Source organism: Apodemus sylvaticus, chromosome 10, assembly GCF_947179515.1.
Source record: "Apodemus sylvaticus chromosome 10, mApoSyl1.1, whole genome shotgun sequence".
Taxonomy (NCBI): Eukaryota; Metazoa; Chordata; class Mammalia; order Rodentia; family Muridae; genus Apodemus; species Apodemus sylvaticus.
This window is the reverse complement of record NC_067481.1, coordinates 26,270,894-26,278,359: the sequence shown is the minus strand read 5'-3', so window position 1 is coordinate 26,278,359 and position 7,466 is coordinate 26,270,894.

Sequence of the window (7,466 nt, the reverse complement as noted above, 5' to 3'; positions counted from 1 at the left end):
CCACTGCAGCGGGCATCAGTACCTTACCAGAAGCTTCTCAAAAGTGGCTTCCACAGCTTCATGACTATAAATGGACACTAGGGACTCAAAATCTGGTGCCCTAATCTTTTAAGCGGTCTCAGTTTATCAATGTGATAAAATACCTGAGCATTTATAATTGCTACACATATTGTTAGGAACTGGCACATCATTCTGTCTTTCATATTGCAGGGAAATTATTTACTGATGAGACTTCCAAATATAGTTATTTGAAAACATGTTTTATTTAATAGCTTAGTTGGATGGCATCAGCATATGCTATCACCAAAAAGTTTTAGGAATTGGCACTATGTTTTAAACACTAGGTTGAATGTCATCTGTCTTTTTGGGAGGGGCTGGATTTTCAGACAGGGTTTTTCTGTGTAGCTCTGGCTAGAGCTCACTTTGTAGACCAGAGACCAGACTGGTCTCTAACTCTAAGATCTACCTACTACCTCTGCCTCCGGAGTGCTGGGATTAAAGGAGTGCTTATAATTCTGGAGCCCAAATAACAGATTTCTTGATGCTAATTATTTCATTTTCTTACTATATGGTGTTTTGCCTGTGTGTACACCTGTGCACCACTTGTGTGTCCAGTGTCTGTGGAGGCCAGAAGAGAGCATGGAGCTGGGAGTTACAAGCTGTTGTAACCCACCTAATATGGGTACCTAGGAATCAAACTAGGATCCTCTGGAAGAACAGCCAATATGCTTAACCGATGAGCCAACTCTGAAGCCCTTGTTGCTTTTGGCTTCGCTTTGGTTTACTGCATTAGTATGTACACAGATGTTAGTCACAAGGACAACTTTGTGGAGTTGGGTTCTAAAAGCCATTCTCACATTGACTGCTGTGCTTCATGTGCCAAGCCCTCTAAGCCAGTCTCCCTGAAATTTACTGTGTACCTTAGAATAACCATAAACTCAAGTAGATGCTCTTGCCTTAGTCTTCCCACGTCTAGGGTTACAGGCATGCGTCACAAGAGCAGTTTGGGTCTAGTCTGGTTTTTTGTTGTGTTGTAAAACAGTCTGTGTACCCCTGGCTGGCCTGGGACTCCCTATGTAGACTAGGCTGGTCAGGTAATTTGATTCTCCTGCCTTTGCCTCCCAGGTGCTAGGGTTCACTATGCTTTTTTTTTTTTTTTTTTTTTCTTTAAGAATTATTTAAGCCGGACGGTGGTGATGTATACCTTTGATCCCAGCACTTGGGAGGCAGAGGCAGGCGGATTTCTGGGTTCAAGGTCGGCCAGGTCTACGGAGTGAGTTCTAGGACAGCCAGAGCTATACAGAGAAACCTTGTCTCGAACAAAAAAAAATTATTTTATGTATATGAGTACACTGTAGCTGTCTTCAGACATACCAGAAGAGTGCATCAGATCCCATTACAGATGATTGTGAACCATCATATGGTTGCTGGGAATTGAACTCGGGACCTCTGGAAGAGCAGTCAGTGCTCTCAAAGCCATCTTTCCAGCACCCCCTCCCTTTTTTTGTGTGTGTATGAGTACAGATGACCACGAACTTAGATTCCCCTTGAAGCTTGAGTTACAGGTAGTTTTGAGCTACCTGAGTGCTTGGAACTGAATTTTGGGTCCTCTATAAGAGTACTATAGGCTCATTTTGGTTGTTTCTTTTCTTTTTTTTTTTTTTTTTAATTTTTTTTATTCGATATAATTTATTTACATTTCAAATGATTTTCCCTTTTCTAACCCCCCACTCCCCGAAAGTCCCGTAAGCCCCCTTCTCTTCCCCTGTCCTCCCACCCACCCCTTCCCACTTCCCCGTTCTGGTTTTGCCGAATACTGCTTCACTGAGTCTTTCCAGAACCAGGGGCCACTCCTCCTTTCTTCTTGTACCTCATTTGATGTGTGGATTATGTTTTGGGTATGGTTGTTTATTTCTATATGAATGGTTTGGGGCCCATGAATGTCTGTGCCATATGCCTATGGAGGTCAGAAGATGGCATTGGATCCCCTGTAACTGGAGATAAGTTTCTGGGCTGCCATATGGGTGCTAGGAATTGAACCTGAGTCTTCTGGCTGTGCTCTCACTGCTGAATCGGCTCAAATGTCCACACTCCCAGCTTGTCACTTTATTTATTTGTTTGTTTGTTTATTTATTTATTTATGGCTTTTTTGAGACAGGGTTTCTCTGTGTAGCCCTAGCTGTTAGACCAGGCTGACCTTCAACTCATATGTGTGCCACCACTGCCTGGCTCAGCTTGTCACTTTATTGTGTAGTTTTAGGGTCTCACTAGCCCAGGCTGGCCTTGAACACTTTAATCTTCTTACCTCGTATCTTACAGATTTCTTTTCTTTTTCTTTTCTTTTTTCTTTTTTCTTTTTTCTTTTTTTTTTTGGTTTTTGGTTTTCAAAACTGTGCCACCACTGCACAGATTTCTTAAGGTGTGTTTCTATTTTATGTATAAGTGTTTTTGTCTGTGTGTATGTATGAATGTATACCAAGCATGTTCCTGGTGTCCATAGAAGTCAGAAGGTATAAGCTCTCCTAGAGTTGATGTGTTTTATGTGTGTTGGGAACAGAATCCCAGTCCTCTGCAAGAGCAACAAGTAAACTATCACTCAAGCCCCACAACTCTTGGCATTTTAAAAAAGGTAAAAGCTGAGTGTAGAGACTGAGACCCTGGGTTCAGTGAAAAGCGAATAAAAAGTCCATCCAGGTGAACATGTGATTTCTCAAAGATTCCTGGGGGGAGCTTTGAGTGGATGTGAGTAAAGGCTAGCCAGGAAACCTGGTCCTGAAGTCTCTTTTTTTAAACATTTATTTTATGCATGTGAGTACACTGTTGTCTTCAGACACCAGAGAAGAGTGCGTCAGATCCCATTACAGATGGTTGTGAGCCACCATGTGGTTGGTGGGAATTGAACTCACTGGAAGAACAGTCAAGTGTTCTTAACCACTGAGCCATCTCTTCATCCCAAGTCTTTCTGTATAGAGGTCTCAGTTACTGCAGTTGGAGCAATACAGCATATGAGAGTTTGGCTGAAGTGGCTCCAGGCATTCTGTTCTATACCATTGGATGCACTAAACTGAGAACACCCTCGTCGAGCTATTCACTTCTACTTTTAAACCTCGGAACCAACCTCACAGGTATCTGTGGTATTCTTGACCTGTGGGATAACCTTGTCATGGGTTAGGGAGATGGCTCCATGGTTAAGAACACATCGCTCATGGAAAAGACCCAAGTTTAGTTCTCAGCACCCAAGATCAGGGGGCTCAAAACCTGTAGTTACAGCTCCAGGAGATCCAACATCCATCTTTTATGCTAGCACCTGCATTCAGGTGTGCATACCCACACATTTCTTTTGAACAATCTTGAAGGCGGCAGTGGCACATGCATTTAATCCTAGGCACTTGGGGTTCAGAGACAGAAGGATCACCATAAGTTATCTGACCAGCCTGGTCTAAATAAGGACTTCCAGGCCAGCTATACACTGGTATACAGAGTATGTTGCCAGGGAAGACACTAAAGATGTGCATGTGGCACTAACCTGGGCCCCAAATGAATTTCTTTCACTTATTTTTGAAACAGGGTTATGCTTTATAGCCCTGGCTAAAACTTGCTATGTTAAACCAGGCTGAGCTCAAGCTTACAAAGATCTACCTGCTTCTACCTCCCAAGTGCATGAAGTGGATAAAAAAGTGTTCACCACCTTGAATGGCCCCAAATGGCTTTTTAATTTGTAGTTAGCCACGCCTGTCTTGTTTTTTGTTTGCATGCTCTAAGGTAAAGCTGGTCAACTTTGAGGCCTAGCACTGGAATAGCAATCCAGTATTTCAGCCACTAATTACTACTTCAGTCTATATCTGAGGATTGCAACAAAAGGCACCTGGCAGTGGTGGTACACGCCTTTAATCCCAGCACTTGGGAGGCAAAGGCAGGTGATCTCTTGAGTTTAAGGTCAGCCTAGAGTACAGAGTGAGTTTTACGAGAATCAGAGCTATCCATAGAAGCCCTGTCTCAAAAAGACAAAAACAAAAGCAGTGACTGTGTGGGGACTAGGAATGTTACTGTTGGTAAAGTGCTTGCCTACGGGCTGGAGAGACCGTTCAGCAGTTCAGAGTACTAAAGAGTTCCCAGCACCCACATGGTGGCTCACAACCATCAGTAATGGGATCTCCCTCGTTCTTGATGTATCTGAGGACAAAGACTGTACTCACATAATAAGATAAATAAAAATCTTTAAAAAAAAAAAACTGGGCCGGGTGGTGGTAGCGCAGGCCTGTAATCTCAGCACTCTGGGAGGCAGAGGCAGGCGGATTTCTGAGTTTGAGGCCAGCCTGGTCTACAGAGTGAGTTCCCAGGACACCCAGGGCTATACAGAGAAACCCTGTCTTGAAAAAACCAAATTTAAAAAAAAAAAAAAAAAGTGATTGCCTACTATGTAGTCTTGAGCAGAAGCACTGTATAAACCAGGTCAGGAGACAGTAGGATCAAAAGTTCAAGGTCAGCCGGGCGGTGACAGCCAGGGCTACACCGAGGAACCCGGGGGGGGGGGGGGGGGGGGGAATAAAACAAAAACAAAAAAAAGTTCAAGGTCATTCTGGGCTACTGAGGATGTCTTAGCCTAGCCACAGCTACCTGAAAAACAATTTTAGGGGAGCAGTGTAGAAATGGATAAACAGGTCAGAGTGCTTGCTTGGTCTTTTAGAAGGTAAGTTCAATTCCGCACCCACATTGGGTATTTTCAAAACTGCCTGTGACTCCCCTCCTCCAGTTTCCATGGGCACCTGCACACACAAAAATAAATTTTTAAAAAGGCATGGTAGCATATACCTATATGCCCAGTACTCAGGAGGCTATCAGGATAGCCTGAGTCTGAAATCAGCCTGGGTTATAAATATCTATATAAAAATACATTTTATTTATTCATTTATTTTGGCTTTTTGAGGCAGGGTTTCTCTGGGTAGCCCTGGCTATCCTGGAACTTACTCTGTAGACCAGTCTGGCCTGGAACGTAGAGATCCACCTGACTCTTCCTCCTGAGTGCTGGGACTAAAGGCTGCCACCAATACATTCAGCTAGTAAATTTTATTTAAAACAAAAATATTTCTTGTTTGGGGTGAGCTGGCGAGTTGGCACAGCAGTTTAGAATACTGGCTGCTCTTCCAAAGGTCCTGAGTTCAATTCCCAGCAACCACATGGTGACTCACAACAGTCTATAAAGGAATCTGATGCCCTTCTGGCATGCAGGTGTGTAGACAGAATATTCCTAAGTCTAACAAAAAAAAGTTGGTGCATACTTTTAATCCTAGCACTTGGGAGGCAGAGGCAGATTTAAGTTTGAAGTCAGCCTGGTCTACAGAGTGAGTTCTAGAATAACCAAGGCTACATAAACATTTCTGGAGAAAAATATAACCCAAATTATATTTTTTATGGCCAGATATGTTTGTATACACTTTCCTTAATTCCAATATTCAGGAGGCAGAGGCAGCCACACAGTGAGTTACAAGCCAGCCAGAACTACATAGTAAGGTGTCAAAACCAAATAAATAAAAACACTTTTTTTCAGCAATCTCATGTTATCATTCTGGAGACAATTCATACACTAGGCTTTTTTTTTTTTTTAACTGATGCAGATAGTAGCTTTCAAAGGAGCTTTACAAAGACAAGGGCTAGAACTCATCATCTCACACGGACCCCACAGGATTCCTACACACTCAACTCAAAATTCCAACCCACGGGCAAGTGTGCAGTGTGAAAATGGGTGGAAAAATGGTTAAAAGCTTATCACCGCATATTGACAAAATGACAGGTCTGTGTTAGAGACTCCTCACTTAACCACACAGATCAATGACAGCAAAAGCAGACTTAATCACTCCTACTCTTGACAGCAGGGCATGGGATTCTGCTAGAGAGTTAACACCTCTGGACTGGACAGGTCAGGTCAGGTAACATATACCTAGAACTTGAGGGACTAAGCGAGGAGGTGGAGGCCATCTTGGGCTGCATAGCAAGATCTGTGGCTGGAGACATGTCTCCGGTGAAGAAGACTTGGCTGTTAGCTAGGTCATAGTGGCGCATGCCTTTAATCTCAGCACTCGGGAGGCAGAAACATGAACACTTGAGTTCAGGAGGAGCCTGCTCTATACACCAAGTTCCATAATAGTCAGGGCTACACAGAGAAACTCTGCCTTGAATAAACAAAACAACAAAAAATGAGTACTTGCTGCTGTTCTGGAGGGTTTGTGTTCGATCTACATGGTGACTCATAACACTTCTAAGGGATTCAGTGCCTTTCCGGGCCTTTGTGGGCACCAGCACACAATGTGGTACACAGACATACATGTAGACAAGACATCCATACAATATAAAAAATGAAAATAATTTTGAACGTTTCCTTGTCTCGCTGGGAAAGGCTGTATAGAGGCAGTCACCAGACTAATAACTGTATGTGGATCCTAACTGGTTCTCATTATACAACCCAGGATAGCCTCAAACTTGCAACCCAACTACCTTAGCAGCCGCAGTAGGGTGTTATAGATATGCATCCAACTATTCACAGTGGCTAGTTTCTTTTCCTAGAAACTGAAATAGACTGCGCTTCACTGGTGACACCCATGTGGAGCAGTTTGATACAACCAGTCTCTATCTCTTAATCCGAGAGAAAATTCTTTTGGGTGAAGTTTAGGGAGTGCTGAACCAAGACAAAGGGCGTCTTTCCCATGCCAGAGCCCAGGTCCCGCTGCAGAGATGTGCCCGTCAAAACTAAGGCCTGATTTTTTTTTGTTTGTTTGTTTGTTTTTTGTTTTTAGAGACAGGGTTTCTCTGTGTAGCCCTGGCTGTCCTGGAACTCACTCTGTAGACCAGGCTAGCCTCGAACTCAGAAATCCGCCTGCCTCTGCCTCCCAGAGTGCTGGGGTTACAGGCATGCGCCACCATGGCCCGGCTAACTAAGGCCTGATTATCCATAAGGTACCACAGCCTCTCTCTCCCTGCTGTCTTAGGCAAGTGGGTTAATGGTAACAGCCCTCTTAAAGGCCCAATTTCTGCAAGAAACAGCCTAGAGGTAAAGGTCAGCCCTTCCTACCTAGAAATTGAGGACATTAAGTTGAAGCGGGCAGTGAGTTCTCAACACACCAGGACTTCTGTAGCATGGCAGCACACAGCTAACGGGTCCCACTTTCAGACCATGACTGCAGTTCAGTACTCTGCGCCTCTCTGGCAGGCAAAGCTACTGGAGAAAGTCACAACACTGTCAGTCAAGCTTTAGAAACTAGCACATCCTTTGAGAAGGCTCACCTGATCCACCAGGAAGAAGTGCACATGGGTTCTCTTGTCAGTCCCCACCCACCTTCCAGTGGGAATTCTACCTGAACCACACAATGGCCAGTCTCCCCCCCCTCCCCCCCTCCTCCCCAGGGCCTGCTTCCTTGACATCTGAATTCAAATGGGGGAGAAGGGAGAGAAACTGCACTTAGGCTGAATCA